We start from the raw sequence: 17,045 nt of genomic DNA, 5'->3' as shown, positions 1-17,045 counted from the left end.
TCGGTTGGTTTAGATTGGCTAAGATAGCATTAAGTTGTTTTTGTTTATATGAGCCAATATCACATTATTCTTTTCTTGGTTTAGATGGGCTAAGTTCACATTATGGTACATTGGTTTAGATGGGCTAAGTTCACATTAAGGTGTTTGGCTAAGTTTCCATTAAGATATTTGGTTTAGATTGGCTAAGTTTGCATTAAAGTGTATTGGCTTATATTGGCAAATTTCACATAGGAATTTGATTTAGATGGCCTAAGTTCACATTATGGTGTTCTGGCGAAAGACTGCTTGGTTTTGTTAGGCAATGAGGGTAGTCTTGCTCAAGGGTACAATAGGGCAACCAGCTTGATAGAAATCTATCATGTTAACCATTGGACTGATGTACATTTTATCAGTGTAATTTAGAGTCTGTTTAAACCATTCCGAATCCCCCCATCTCTCTCTCTCTCTCACACACACACATATATATATATATATATATATATATATATATATATATATATATATATATGAAAGAAATAATATTTTCAATCTTTCTGCACTGTACTGATTTTCTGGTTGAATACTAAAAGTAAGTTTAAATATATATAAGGAGTTTGCAAATTTTATAAAAGTCAGCTTGCCTAGCAAGTAGTAGGTCAATATGATACAATGTAGAATTTAAGAAAATGTCATTATATGTATTGAAACGTTTGTTTCCTTTGTATCTGTTGATATCTAAAATCCATATCCCAATAATTAAAATTATCCAAGACTATATGTAAATAATACACGTATGTATGTATGTATGTACACACACAAACGTATATATATATATATATATATATATATATATATATATATATATATATATATATATATATATATCACAAAAGACACACACATATCTTAAAACACCCTCAGCCACCCAGGATATATATATGATCCGTTTTTACGAGATAAACTTATTAATTCAGTATGGTATAATTATCGAGTAAGATCAGTAGAGTTTTTGCCCTTGTTTGCAATCGTTATAGGATAACGCGTTAAAAATAAAATTACACAGAAGTACAATTAATGTTAATAGCTGATAAAGTTATGCGAACTTTGTTGCATACTCTCTCTCTCTCTCTCTCTCTCTCTCTCTCTCGTGTGTCAGTATGATAAAGCAAGAAGAAAAAGGAAGAACAGTAAAGAACATATATAAAAAGGTTTATTGAAACAGCGTCTCATCATGGTGTGGGCACCACGATGCATAGGGATAAATAAAAAGGCGAGTATTCCATTACTTTTCACTTCATTTGATATGCATCCATATGACACAGAATGCTCTCGGTGAGTACAGGGAATCAGATAAACGTCACTGTGCGGGACTAGGTATAAAACATTTATTGTAGTTTTAATTGTAAATTTTTCGGGCATTTAAGTAGAAATTAAATGATTTCAGTTCTAGTGAGAACAACATTTCGACTGTAAAACATAATTTGTTGTCTTGATGCGTTTTCAAGACTCTTGGGCTGATTAGTCACACATCTCTTCAACGTTTCCGATGTACAAATGTTTGTGTGCAGTATAATATTAGTAACTAAAGTGTATACTGATTCAAAGTTCTAATCCAAAAGAAGCAAAACTGGCCTCAGATACTCATATTTGTCACTCATCCATTTTCTGACCCAGATAAGGGGAGAATTCCATGTTGAAATTGACTTAAAATGCAGATTCAGGACATTATTGTTGTTGTTATTATTATTATTATTATTCCTCTTTCTGTCCTATCATTTGGTTAAAATAAGCGACACCGGCCTGTAAGCTAACTTTAAAAATAGGGTCTTATCAGATTTGCAAAGGATCTCTTCTTGCAACTTGTAGAAGTTAACGTTGTGGAAATACAGAAAGTGGAAGCATGGAATATCTATCTAAACTTACTGTAATCAAAACAGAATTTTATAACCCAATTTATTTAGCCAATGGCCCATATTTACAGTATTCGCTACAGGATGCCAATTTTCCCACTGGCAGACTGAGGCCCTGCTGTAAAAGAAATCAATCAATCAATAAATTAATATAAAAAATTCTCACAATTCATACATTCCATATTTATCAATCAATTAGTGAATAAGAAATACCACAAATAAGTACCCAAAATGAAAGACATTGATCGCATATTTTGCAACTCTGCGCTAGAGACTACACCAGGAATATATGAGAAGAAACTTGAAGGAAGTATTTCGACGTGAAAGGAGGCAGCTTGTTGTGGTAGTAAAAGTAGAGGAAACTGGATAAATTGAACCGAATTTGTTAATAAGAAATACTGGTCATCTATGATCGCATATTCCAGTAGTAAGGATCGAAACCAAGAGCAGAGAAGTGCAAAGCAACATTTGCTATATTCAGGTCCTATACTTGATTTTTTTAGGATCCGAATTATTGAAGAAAGTTAAGGAAAAAGAGAAAATGAAAGTCGAGAAATTGCTCTATTTATTATTTATATTGAATAAAGTAAATTTAGTTACAATAAAAGAAAGAAAGAAAAACTTCAACTGCTTTTAGTTATAAAAGAAAAAAAAAAATTAGAGTCTACAGCACCCGGTATTCCCAGGCGGTCACCCATCCAAGTACTAACCGGGCCCGACGTTGCTTAACTTCGGTGATCGGACGAGAACCGGTGCTTTCAACGTGGTATGGCCGTCGACACAAGTGTGTGTAAATTTAAGACTTATATTCGCTTCTCTCTTCACCGTTTCCGATGTACAGACGTTTACGTTTATGTGCCGTGTAAAATTAGTAATTAAAGTGTACTTATTAAAACTTATATAGATAAACTGCCTTCATACATTATTCAAATTTGTAATTCAGGCATTTTCGGACTCGGACATTAGTTGCTTAACCGGAGGTTTACACCTTCAAATGGACTTAAATAACAATGCATTTAAACGAAGATTCAGTTCATTTTTGTTGTTTTTGGGCATTATTATTATTATTATTATTTATCTTGTATCAACTGACTAATTCAATAGGTAAATAATCGACATCAGCCTATGAGCTACCTTTAAAGACGGACTCGAATCTGATTTGAAACGGATATCGTCTTGCAGCTCGGAAACGTTAAAGTTGTGGAAACACAGAAAGTGCAAGGAAGTGGAAGCAGGGAACATCCATCCAAACTTACTGTAATCAAAACAGAGATTTATACACCAATTTATTTTGTCAATGGCCCATATTCGAAGTATTCGCTAAGGGATGCCAAGTTTCACACTGATAGACTGGTGCCCTGCTAAAAACAGGTAAATAAATTAAAATAATTAAAAATAATACATTCCAAATATATCTATCAATTATTGAATAAGAAATACCACAGACAAGTATCCAAAATGAAAGACATCGATTGCATACGTTGCAATTATTCGCTATAGGCTGAATCCGGAATATCAGAAGAAATTTGGAGGATCTGGACGGCATACGAGGCGGCCCATTTCGATCCTGGAGGTAGAGGAAACTGAAAAATTTGCACCAGATTTGTGAACAAGAAATATTGGCCATATATGATCGCATATCCTCACAGTGAGGATGGAACCAAAAAAAAATTTAAAAAATGCCTACAGTACCCGGTATTCCCAGGCGGTCACCCATCCAAGTACTAACCGGGCCCGACCTTGCTTAACTTCGGTGATCGGACGAGAACCGGTGTTTTCAACGTGGTATGGCCGTAGACATTTGTATGTACAAATTTAAGACTAATATAGGTTGTCTCTTCGTCGTTACAAAGATATATTACACACACACGCACACATACACACACACACACACACACACACATATATATATATATATATATATATATATATATATATATATATATATATATATATATATATATATATATATATATATTAGAGACAGGGGAGAGCTCTGCTTACGACAATACATCCCTTCAGTTTCAATCTGTAAAGAAGCAAGAGCTTATTTGATCGCCGATGTCACTGACATGTAGGTTGCCATATTTGTGCAGTCATTTGAATAGTAATACAATGGCGAGTTCCGTGTCAAATTTCATCAAGGTTGTCGTTTTCTTTCGTCAGTCAGCTTCATTAACGACAAATGATGTTATACTCGGAATTATTTCTGAGAAAATAAATCGTATTTCTCTCGATTTCATGCAGGTATATCTCGATGAAAGGTCGGTCAAGTTTGCATGGCAGGCTAGTAAGCACAGGGGCTCGCATCGTTGCTCACAATTGAACTGACAGTCATACATTTTATACTATATGTACGACTGATAGTTTCATTGTAAGCAATGATACGAGCCCCCTGTGGCTAGTAAGCAGCCTATGCCGATACCGCATGGTGTCGGCGATTTCCAACGTTTTGATAAGCAAAACAAATATGTCCATACACCCCAATACTAATGTCCAAATATCAAAAATCGCTATTTTGGGACTATTATGAATTCATTCAAGGACATTCTAAATTACATCATCGCCACACGTCAAGATTGTTATTACATCAGCACATTCAAAATTGGACTTCATTCAGAAAACCACTGGCATTCATTTGGAACACTACCCTTTTGGACTTGTCATATAACTTTTCATGGACTATTTGTGATTTCATTTATAATGCTGAAAAGTATTTAAATTTTCACTTTGTATTCTTTATAAAAATAAATTAAGTCGGTTGGTTTAGATTGGCTAAGATAGCATTAAGGTGTTTTTGTTTATATGAGCCAATATCACATTATTCTTTTCTTGGTTTAGATGGGCTAAGTTCACATTATGGTACATTGGTTTAGATGGGCTAAGTTCACATTAAGGTGTTTGGCTAAGTTTCCATTAAGATATTTGGTTTAGATTGGCTAAGTTTGCATTAAAGTGTATTGGCTTATATTGGCAAATTTCACATAGGAATTTGATTTAGATGGCCTAAGTTCACATTATGGTGTTCTGGCAAAAGACTGCTTGGTTTTGTTAGGCAATGAGGGTAGTCTTGCTCAAGGGTACAATAGGGCAACCAGCTTGATAGAAATCTATCATGTTAACCATTGGACTGATGTACATTTTATCAGTGTAATTTAGAGTCTGTTTAAACCATTCCGAATCCCCCCATCTCTCTCTCTCTCTCTCACATATATATATATATATATATATATATATATATATATATATATATATATATATATATATATGAAAGAAATAATATTTTCAATCTTTCTACACTGTACTGATTTTCTGGTTGAATACTAAAAGTAAGTTTAAATATATATAAGGAGTTTGCAAATTTTATAAAAGTCAGCTTGCCTAGCAAGTAGTAGGTCAATATGATACAATGTAGAATTTAAGAAAATGTCATTATATGTATTGAAACGTTTGTTTCCTTTGTATCTGTTGATATCTAAAATCCATATCCCAATAATTAAAATTATCCAAGACTATATGTAAATAATACACGTATGTATGTATGTATGTACACACACAAACGTATATATATATATATATATATATATATATATATATATATATATATATATATATATATATATATATATATATATCACAAAAGACACACACATATCTTAAAACACCCTCAGCCACCCAGGATATATATATGATCCGTTTTTACGAGATAAACTTATTAATTCAGTATGGTATAATTATCGAGTAAGATCAGTAGAGTTTTTGCCCTTGTTTGCAATCGTTATAGGATAACGCGTTAAAAATAAAATTACACAGAAGTACAATTAATGTTAATAGCTGATAAAGTTATGCGAACTTTGTTGCATACTCTCTCTCTCTCTCTCTCTCTCTCTCTCTCTCTCTCGTGTGTCAGTATGATAAAGCAAGAAGAAAAAGGAAGAACAGTAAAGAACATATATAAAAAGGTTTATTGAAACAGCGTCTCATCATGGTGTGGGCACCACGATGCATAGGGATAAATAAAAAAGCGAGTATTCCATTACTTTTCACTTCATTTGATATGCATCCATATGACACAGAATGCTCTCGGTGAGTACAGGGAATCAGATAAACGTCACTGTGCGGGACTAGGTATAAAACATTTATTGTAGTTTTAATTGTAAATTTTTCGGGCATTTAAGTAGAAATTAAATGATTTCAGTTCTAGTGAGAACAACATTTCGACTGTAAAACATAATTTGTTGTCTTGATGCGTTTTCAAGACTCTTGGGCTGATTAGTCACACATCTCTTCAACGTTTCCGATGTACAAATGTTTGTGTGCAGTATAATATTAGTAACTAAAGTGTATACTGATTCAAAGTTCTAATCCAAAAGAAGCAAAACTGGCCTCAGATACTCATATTTGTCACTCATCCATTTTCTGACCCAGATAAGGGGAGAATTCCATGTTGAAATTGACTTAAAATGCAGATTCAGGACATTATTGTTGTTGTTATTATTATTATTATTATTCCTCTTTCTGTCCTATCATTTGGTTAAAATAAGCGACACCGGCCTGTAAGCTAACTTTAAAAATAGGGTCTTATCAGATTTGCAAAGGATCTCTTCTTGCAACTTGTAGAAGTTAACGTTGTGGAAATACAGAAAGTGGAAGCATGGAATATCTATCTAAACTTACTGTAATCAAAACAGAATTTTATAACCCAATTTATTTAGCCAATGGCCCATATTTACAGTATTCGCTACAGGATGCCAATTTTCCCACTGGCAGACTGAGGCCCTGCTGTAAAAGAAATCAATCAATCAATAAATTAATATAAAAAATTCTCACAATTCATACATTCCATATTTATCAATCAATTAGTGAATAAGAAATACCACAAATAAGTACCCAAAATGAAAGACATTGATCGCATATTTTGCAACTCTGCGCTAGAGACTACACCAGGAATATATGAGAAGAAACTTGAAGGAAGTATTTCGACGTGAAAGGAGGCAGCTTGTTGTGGTAGTAAAAGTAGAGGAAACTGGATAAATTGAACCGAATTTGTTAATAAGAAATACTGGTCATCTATGATCGCATATTCCAGTAGTAAGGATCGAAACCAAGAGCAGAGAAGTGCAAAGCAACATTTGCTATATTCAGGTCCTATACTTGATTTTTTTAGGATCCGAATTATTGAAGAAAGTTAAGGAAAAAGAGAAAATGAAAGTCGAGAAATTGCTCTATTTATTATTTATATTGAATAAAGTAAATTTAGTTACAATAAAAGAAAGAAAGAAAAACTTCAACTGCTTTTAGTTATAAAAGAAAAAAAAAAAATTAGAGTCTACAGCACCCGGTATTCCCAGGCGGTCACCCATCCAAGTACTAACCGGGCCCGACGTTGCTTAACTTCGGTGATCGGACGAGAACCGGTGCTTTCAACGTGGTATGGCCGTAGACACAAGTGTGTGTAAATTTAAGACTTATATTCGCTTCTCTCTTCACCGTTTCCGATGTACAGACGTTTACGTTTATGTGCCGTGTAAAATTAGTAATTAAAGTGTACTTATTAAAACTTATATAGATAAACTGCCTTCATACATTATTCAAATTTGTAATTCAGGCATTTTCGGACTCGGACATTAGTTGCTTAACCGGAGGTTTACACCTTCAAATGGACTTAAATAACAATGCATTTAAACGAAGATTCAGTTCATTTTTGTTGTTTTTGGGCATTATTATTATTATTATTATTATTTATCTTGTATCAACTGACTAATTCAATAGGTAAATAATCGACATCAGCCTATGAGCTACCTTTAAAGACGGACTCGAATCTGATTTGAAACGGATATCGTCTTGCAGCTCGGAAACGTTAAAGTTGTGGAAACACAGAAAGTGCAAGGAAGTGGAAGCAGGGAACATCCATCCAAACTTACTGTAATCAAAACAGAGATTTATACACCAATTTATTTTGTCAATGGCCCATATTCGAAGTATTCGCTAAGGGATGCCAAGTTTCACACTGATAGACTGGTGCCCTGCTAAAAACAGGTAAATAAATTAAAATAATTAAAAATAATACATTCCAAATATATCTATCAATTATTGAATAAGAAATACCACAGACAAGTATCCAAAATGAAAGACATCGATTGCATACGTTGCAATTATTCGCTATAGGCTGAATCCGGAATATCAGAAGAAATTTGGAGGATCTGGACGGCATACGAGGCGGCCCATTTCGATCCTGGAGGTAGAGGAAACTGAAAAATTTGCACCAGATTTGTGAACAAGAAATATTGGCCATATATGATCGCATATCCTCACAGTGAGGATGGAACCAAAAAAAAATTTAAAAAATGCCTACAGCACCCGGTATTCCCAGGCGGTCACCCATCCAAGTACTAACCGGGCCCGACCTTGCTTAACTTCGGTGATCGGACGAGAACCGGTGTTTTCAACGTGGTATGGCCGTAGACATTTGTATGTACAAATTTAAGACTAATATAGGTTGTCTCTTCGTCGTTACAAAGATATATTACACACACACGCACACACACACACACACACACACACACACATATATATATATATTAGAGACAGGGGAGAGCTCTGCTTACGACAATACATCCCTTCAGTTTCAATCTGTAAAGAAGCAAGAGCTTATTTGATCGCCGATGTCACTGACATGTAGGTTGCCATATTTGTGCAGTCATTTGAATAGTAATACAATGGCGAGTTCCGTGTCAAATTTCATCAAGGTTGTCGTTTTCTTTCGTCAGTCAGCTTCATTAACGACAAATGATGTTATACTCGGAATTATTTCTGAGAAAATAAATCGTATTTCTCTCGATTTCATGCAGGTATATCTCGATGAAAGGTCGGTCAAGTTTGCATGGCAGGCTAGTAAGCACAGGGGCTCGCATCGTTGCTCACAATTGAACTGACAGTCATACATTTTATACTATATGTACGACTGATAGTTTCATTGTAAGCAATGATACGAGCCCCCTGTGGCTAGTAAGCAGCCTATGCCGATACCGCATGGTGTCGGCGATTTCCAACGTTTTGATAAGCAAAACAAATATGTCCATACACCCCAATACTAATGTCCAAATATCAAAAATCGCTATTTTGGGACTATTATGAATTCATTCAAGGACATTCTAAATTACATCATCGCCACACGTCAAGATTGTTATTACATCAGCACATTCAAAATTGGACTTCATTCAGAAAACCACTGGCATTCATTTGGAACACTACCCTTTTGGACTTGTCATATAACTTTTCATGGACTATTTGTGATTTCATTTATAATGCTGAAAAGTATTTAAATTTTCACTTTGTATTCTTTATAAAAATAAATTAAGTCGGTTGGTTTAGATTGGCTAAGATAGCATTAAGGTGTTTTTGTTTATATGAGCCAATATCACATTATTCTTTTCTTGGTTTAGATGGGCTAAGTTCACATTATGGTACATTGGTTTAGATGGGCTAAGTTCACATTAAGGTGTTTGGCTAAGTTTCCATTAAGATATTTGGTTTAGATTGGCTAAGTTTGCATTAAAGTGTATTGGCTTATATTGGCAAATTTCACATAGGAATTTGATTTAGATGGCCTAAGTTCACATTATGGTGTTCTGGCAAAAGACTGCTTGGTTTTGTTAGGCAATGAGGGTAGTCTTGCTCAAGGGTACAATAGGGCAACCAGCTTGATAGAAATCTATCATGTTAACCATTGGACTGATGTACATTTTATCAGTGTAATTTAGAGTCTGTTTAAACCATTCCGAATCCCCCCATCTCTCTCTCTCTCTCTCTCACATATATATATATATATATATATATATGAAAGAAATAATATTTTCAATCTTTCTGCACTGTACTGATTTTCTGGTTGAATACTAAAAGTAAGTTTAAATATATATAAGGAGTTTGCAAATTTTATAAAAGTCAGCTTGCCTAGCAAGTAGTAGGTCAATATGATACAATGTAGAATTTAAGAAAATGTCATTATATGTATTGAAACGTTTGTTTCCTTTGTATCTGTTGATATCTAAAATCCATATCCCAATAATTAAAATTATCCAAGGACTATATGTAAATAATACACGTATGTATGTATGTATGTACACACACAAACGTATATATATATATATATATATATATATATATATTGTATCTGTTGATATCTAAAATCCATATCCCAATAATTAAAATTATCCAAGACTATATGTAAATAATACACGTATGTATGTATGTATGTACACACACAAACGTATATATATATATATATATATATATATATATATATATATATATATATATATATATATATATATATATATATATCACAAAAGACACACACATATCTTAAAACACCCTCAGCCACCCAGGATATATATATGATCCGTTTTTACGAGATAAACTTATTAATTCAGTATGGTATAATTATCGAGTAAGATCAGTAGAGTTTTTGCCCTTGTTTGCAATCGTTATAGGATAACGCGTTAAAAATGAAATTACACAGAAGTACAATTAATCTTAATAGCTGATAAAGTTATGCGAACTTTGTTGCATACTCCCTCTCTCTCTCTCTCTCTCTCTCTCTCTCGTGTGTCAGTATGATAAAGCAAGAAGAAAAAGGAAGAATAGTAAAGAACATATATAAAAAGGTTTATTGAAACAGCGTCTCATCATGGTGTGGGCACCACGATGCATAGGGATAAATAAAAAAGCGAGTATTCCATTACTTTTCACTTCATTTGATATGCATCCATATGACACAGAATGCTCTCGGTGAGTACAGGGAATCAGATAAACGTCACTGTGCGGGACTAGGTATAAAACATTTATTGTAGTTTTAATTGTAAATTTTTCGGGCATTTAAGTAGAAATTAAATGATTTCAGTTCTAGTGAGAACAACATTTCGACTGTAAAACATAATTTGTTGTCTTGATGCGTTTTCAAGACTTTTGGGCTGATTAGTCACACATCTCTTCAACGTTTCCGATGTACAAATGTTTGTGTGCAGTATAATATTAGTAACTAAAGTGTATACTGATTCAAAGTTCTAATCCAAAAGAAGCAAAACTGGCCTCAGATACTCATATTTGTCACTCATCCATTTTCTGACCCAGATAAGGGGAGAATTCCATGTTGAAATTGACTTAAAATGCAGATTCAGGACATTATTGTTGTTGTTATTATTATTATTATTATTCCTCTTTCTGTCCTATCATTTGGTTAAAATAAGCGACACCGGCCTGTAAGCTAACTTTAAAAATAGGGTCTTATCAGATTTGCAAAGGATCTCTTCTTGCAACTTGTAGAAGTTAACGTTGTGGAAATACAGAAAGTGGAAGCATGGAATATCTATCTAAACTTACTGTAATCAAAACAGAATTTTATAACCCAATTTATTTAGCCAATGGCCCATATTTACAGTATTCGCTACAGGATGCCAATTTTCCCACTGGCAGACTGAGGCCCTGCTGTAAAAGAAATCAATCAATCAATAAATTAATATAAAAAATTCTCACAATTCATACATTCCATATTTATCAATCAATTAGTGAATAAGAAATACCACAAATAAGTACCCAAAATGAAAGACATTGATCGCATATTTTGCAACTCTGCGCTAGAGACTACACCAGGAATATATGAGAAGAAACTTGAAGGAAGTATTTCGACGTGAAAGGAGGCAGCTTGTTGTGGTAGTAAAAGTAGAGGAAACTGGATAAATTGAACCGAATTTGTTAATAAGAAATACTGGTCATCTATGATCGCATATTCCAGTAGTAAGGATCGAAACCAAGAGCAGAGAAGTGCAAAGCAACATTTGCTATATTCAGGTCCTATACTTGATTTTTTTAGGATCCGAATTATTGAAGAAAGTTAAGGAAAAAGAGAAAATGAAAGTCGAGAAATTGCTCTATTTATTATTTATATTGAATAAAGTAAATTTAGTTACAATAAAAGAAAGAAAGAAAAACTTCAACTGTTTTTAGTTATAAAAGAAAAAAAAAAAATTGGAGTCTACAGCACCCGGTATTCCCAGGCGGTCACCCATCCAAGTACTAACCGGGCCCGACGTTGCTTAACTTCGGTGATCGGACGAGAACCGGTGCTTTCAACGTGGTATGGCCGTAGACACAAGTGTGTGTAAATTTAAGACTTATATTCGCTTCTCTCTTCACCGTTTCCGATGTACAGACGTTTACGTTTATGTGCCGTGTAAAATTAGTAATTAAAGTGTACTTATTAAAACTTATATAGATAAACTGCCTTCATACATTATTCAAATTTGTAATTCAGGCATTTTCGGACTCGGACATTAGTTGCTTAACCGGAGGTTTACACCTTCAAATGGACTTAAATAACAATGCATTTAAACGAAGATTCAGTTCATTTTTGTTGTTTTTGGGCATTATTATTATTATTATTATTTATCTTGTATCAACTGACTAATTCAATAGGTAAATAATCGACATCAGCCTATGAGCTACCTTTAAAGACGGACTCGAATCTGATTTGAAACGGATATCGTCTTGCAGCTCGGAAACGTTAAAGTTGTGGAAACACAGAAAGTGCAAGGAAGTGGAAGCAGGGAACATCCATCCAAACTTACTGTAATCAAAACAGAGATTTATACACCAATTTATTTTGTCAATGGCCCATATTCGAAGTATTCGCTAAGGGATGCCAAGTTTCACACTGATAGACTGGTGCCCTGCTAAAAACAGGTAAATAAATTAAAATAATTAAAAATAATACATTCCAAATATATCTATCAATTATTGAATAAGAAATACCACAGACAAGTATCCAAAATGAAAGACATCGATTGCATACGTTGCAATTATTCGCTATAGGCTGAATCCGGAATATCAGAAGAAATTTGGAGGATCTGGACGGCATACGAGGCGGCCCATTTCGATCCTGGAGGTAGAGGAAACTGAAAAATTTGCACCAGATTTGTGAACAAGAAATATTGGCCATATATGATCGCATATCCTCACAGTGAGGATGGAACCAAAAAAAAATTTAAAAAATGCCTACAGCACCCGGTATTCCCAGGCGGTCACCCATCCAAGTACTAACCGGGCCCGACCTTGCTTAACTTCGGTGATCGGACGAGAACCGGTGTTTTCAACGTGGTATGGCCGTAGACATTTGTATGTACAAATTTAAGACTAATATAGGTTGTCTCTTCGTCGTTACAAAGATATATTACACACACACGCACACACACACACACACACACACACACACATATATATATATATATTAGAGACAGGGGAGAGCTCTGCTTACGACAATACATCCCTTCAGTTTCAATCTGTAAAGAAGCAAGAGCTTATTTGATCGCCGATGTCACTGACATGTAGGTTGCCATATTTGTGCAGTCATTTGAATAGTAATACAATGGCGAGTTCCGTGTCAAATTTCATCAAGGTTGTCGTTTTCTTTCGTCAGTCAGCTTCATTAACGACAAATGATGTTATACTCGGAATTATTTCTGAGAAAATAAATCGTATTTCTCTCGATTTCATGCAGGTATATCTCGATGAAAGGTCGGTCAAGTTTGCATGGCAGGCTAGTAAGCACAGGGGCTCGCATCGTTGCTCACAATTGAACTGACAGTCATACATTTTATACTATATGTACGACTGATAGTTTCATTGTAAGCAATGATACGAGCCCCCTGTGGCTAGTAAGCAGCCTATGCCGATACCGCATGGTGTCGGCGATTTCCAACGTTTTGATAAGCAAAACAAATATGTCCATACACCCCAATACTAATGTCCAAATATCAAAAATCGCTATTTTGGGACTATTATGAATTCATTCAAGGACATTCTAAATTACATCATCGCCACACGTCAAGATTGTTATTACATCAGCACATTCATAATTGGACTTCATTCAGAAAACCACTGGCATTCATTTGGAACACTACCCTTTTGGACTTGTCATATAACTTTTCATGGACTATTTGTGATTTCATTTATAATGCTGAAAAGTATTTAAATTTTCACTTTGTATTCTTTATAAAAATAAATTAAGTCGGTTGGTTTAGATTGGCTAAGATAGCATTAAGGTGTTTTTGTTTATATGAGCCAATATCACATTATTCTTTTCTTGGTTTAGATGGGCTAAGTTCACATTATGGTACATTGGTTTAGATGGGCTAAGTTCACATTAAGGTGTTTGGCTAAGTTTCCATTAAGATATTTGGTTTAGATTGGCTAAGTTTGCATTAAAGTGTATTGGCTTATATTGGCAAATTTCACATAGGAATTTGATTTAGATGGCCTAAGTTCACATTATGGTGTTCTGGCAAAAGACTGCTTGGTTTTGTTAGGCAATGAGGGTAGTCTTGCTCAAGGGTACAATAGGGCAACCAGCTTGATAGAAATCTATCATGTTAACCATTGGACTGATGTACATTTTATCAGTGTAATTTAGAGTCTGTTTAAACCATTCCGAATCCCCCCATCTCTCTCTCTCTCTCACATATATATATATATATATATATATATATATATATATATATATATATATATATATATATATATATATATATATATGAAAGAATTAATATTTTCAATCTTTCTGCACTGTACTTATTTTCTGGTTGAATACTAAAAGTAAGTTTAAATATATATAAGGAGTTTGCAAATTTTATAAAAGTCAGCTTGCCTAGCAAGTAGTAGGTCAATATGATACAATGTAGAATTTAAGAAAATGTCATTATATGTATTGAAACGTTTGTTTCCTTTGTATCTGTTGATATCTAAAATCCATATCCCAATAATTAAAATTATCCAAGACTATATGTAAATAATACACGTATGTATGTATGTATGTACACACACAAACGTATATATATATATATATATATATATATATATATATATATATATATATATATATATATATATATATATATATATATATATCACAAAAGACACACACATATCTTAAAACACCCTCAGCCACCCAGGATATATATATGATCCGTTTTTACGAGATAAACTTATTAATTCAGTATGGTATAATTATCGAGTAAGATCAGTAGAGTTTTTGCCCTTGTTTGCAATCGTTATAGGATAACGCGTTAAAAATAAAATTACACAGAAGTACAATTAATCTTAATAGCTGATAAAGTTATGCGAACTTTGTTGCATACTCCCTCTCTCTCTCTCTCTCTCTCTCTCGTGTGTCAGTATGATAAAGCAAGAAGAAAAAGGAAGAATAGTAAAGAACATATATAAAAAGGTTTATTGAAACAGCGTCTCATCATGGTGTGGGCACCACGATGCATAGGGATAAATAAAAAAGCGAGTATTCCATTACTTTTCACTTCATTTGATATGCATCCATATGACACAGAATGCTCTCGGTGAGTACAGGGAATCAGATAAACGTCACTGTGCGGGACTAGGTATAAAACATTTATTGTAGTTTTAATTGTAAATTTTTCGGGCATTTAAGTAGAAATTAAATGATTTCAGTTCTAGTGAGAACAACATTTCGACTGTAAAACATAATTTGTTGTCTTGATGCGTTTTCAAGACTCTTGGGCTGATTAGTCACACATCTCTTCAACGTTTCCGATGTACAAATGTTTGTGTGCAGTATAATATTAGTAACTAAAGTGTATACTGATTCAAAGTTCTAATCCAAAAGAAGCAAAACTGGCCTCAGATACTCATATTTGTCACTCATCCATTTTCTGACCCAGATAAGGGGAGAATTCCATGTTGAAATTGACTTAAAATGCAGATTCAGGACATTATTGTTGTTGTTATTATTATTATTATTATTCCTCTTTCTGTCCTATCATTTGGTTAAAATAAGCGACACCGGCCTGTAAGCTAACTTTAAAAATAGGGTCTTATCAGATTTGCAAAGGATCTCTTCTTGCAACTTGTAGAAGTTAACGTTGTGGAAATACAGAAAGTGGAAGCATGGAATATCTATCTAAACTTACTGTAATCAAAACAGAATTTTATAACCCAATTTATTTAGCCAATGGCCCATATTTACAGTATTCGCTACAGGATGCCAATTTTCCCACTGGCAGACTGAGGCCCTGCTGTAAAAGAAATCAATCAATCAATAAATTAATAAAAAAAATTCTCACAATTCATACATTCCATATTTATCAATCAATTAGTGAATAAGAAATACCACAAATAAGTACCCAAAATGAAAGACATTGATCGCATATTTTGCAACTCTGCGCTAGAGACTACACCAGGAATATATGAGAAGAAACTTGAAGGAAGTATTTCGACGTGAAAGGAGGCAGCTTGTTGTGGTAGTAAAAGTAGAGGAAACTGGATAAATTGAACCGAATTTGTTAATAAGAAATACTGGTCATCTATGATCGCATATTCCAGTAGTAAGGATCGAAACCAAGAGCAGAGAAGTGCAAAGCAACATTTGCTATATTCAGGTCCTATACTTGATTTTTTTAGGATCCGAATTATTGAAGAAAGTTAAGGAAAAAGAGAAAATGAAAGTCGAGAAATTGCTCTATTTATTATTTATATTGAATAAAGTAAATTTAGTTACAATAAAAGAAAGAAAGAAAAACTTCAACTGCTTTTAGTTATAAAAGAAAAAAAAAAAAATTAGAGTCTACAGCACCCGGTATTCCCAGGCGGTCACCCATCCAAGTACTAACCGGGCCCGACGTTGCTTAACTTCGGTGATCGGACGAGAACCGGTGCTTTCAACGTGGTATGGCCGTAGACACAAGTGTGTGTAAATTTAAGACTTATATTCGCTTCTCTCTTCACCGTTTCCGATGTACAGACGTTTACGTTTATGTGCCGTGTAAAATTAGTAATTAAAGTGTACTTATTAAAACTTATATAGATAAACTGCCTTCATACATTATTCAAATTTGTAATTCAGGCATTTTCGGACTCGGACATTAGTTGCTTAACCGGAGGTTTACACCTTCAAATGGACTTAAATAACAATGCATTTAAACGAAGATTCAGTTCATTTTTGTTGTTTTTGGGCATTATTATTATTATTATTATTTATCTTGTATCAACTGACTAATTCAATAGGTAAATAATCGACATCAGCCTATGAGCTACCTTTAAAGACGGACTCGAATCTGATTTGAAACGGATATC

At 33.8% G+C, this 17,045-nt stretch overlaps 7 non-coding genes across 7 annotated transcripts; all 7 read right to left on the bottom strand.

Moving 5' to 3' along the window:
* Positions 1–2,550: 2,550 nt before the first annotated feature.
* On the bottom strand, positions 2,551–2,669 carry LOC149770526 (5S ribosomal RNA). The gene has a single exon (XR_016418795.1). It is a non-coding gene; the product is annotated as a 5S ribosomal RNA (ribosomal RNA).
* A 900-nt stretch (positions 2,670–3,569) lies between these two features.
* Positions 3,570–3,688, bottom strand: LOC149770525 (5S ribosomal RNA). Its single transcript, XR_016418884.1, has one exon. It is a non-coding gene; the product is annotated as a 5S ribosomal RNA (ribosomal RNA).
* Positions 3,689–7,215: 3,527 nt separating this feature from the next.
* LOC149770524 (5S ribosomal RNA) lies at positions 7,216–7,334 on the bottom strand. Its single transcript, XR_016418564.1, has one exon. It is a non-coding gene; the product is annotated as a 5S ribosomal RNA (ribosomal RNA).
* Positions 7,335–8,237: 903 nt separating this feature from the next.
* LOC149770523 (5S ribosomal RNA) lies at positions 8,238–8,356 on the bottom strand. Its single transcript, XR_016418869.1, has one exon. It is a non-coding gene; the product is annotated as a 5S ribosomal RNA (ribosomal RNA).
* A 3,563-nt stretch (positions 8,357–11,919) lies between these two features.
* On the bottom strand, positions 11,920–12,038 carry LOC149770522 (5S ribosomal RNA). The gene has a single exon (XR_016418563.1). It is a non-coding gene; the product is annotated as a 5S ribosomal RNA (ribosomal RNA).
* Positions 12,039–12,938: 900 nt separating this feature from the next.
* On the bottom strand, positions 12,939–13,057 carry LOC149770521 (5S ribosomal RNA). Its single transcript, XR_016418868.1, has one exon. It is a non-coding gene; the product is annotated as a 5S ribosomal RNA (ribosomal RNA).
* A 3,476-nt stretch (positions 13,058–16,533) lies between these two features.
* Positions 16,534–16,652, bottom strand: LOC149770520 (5S ribosomal RNA). The gene has a single exon (XR_016418562.1). It is a non-coding gene; the product is annotated as a 5S ribosomal RNA (ribosomal RNA).
* Positions 16,653–17,045: the final 393 nt, after the last annotated feature.

Source organism: Sinohyriopsis cumingii, unplaced genomic scaffold (genome assembly GCF_028554795.1).
Source record: "Sinohyriopsis cumingii isolate HCF-2022 unplaced genomic scaffold, ASM2855479v2 utg002479l, whole genome shotgun sequence".
Lineage (NCBI taxonomy): Eukaryota > Metazoa > Mollusca > Bivalvia > Unionida > Unionidae > Sinohyriopsis > Sinohyriopsis cumingii.
Note: the sequence above shows the minus strand (reverse complement) of the source record. Positions and strands in the feature narration are given on the sequence as shown.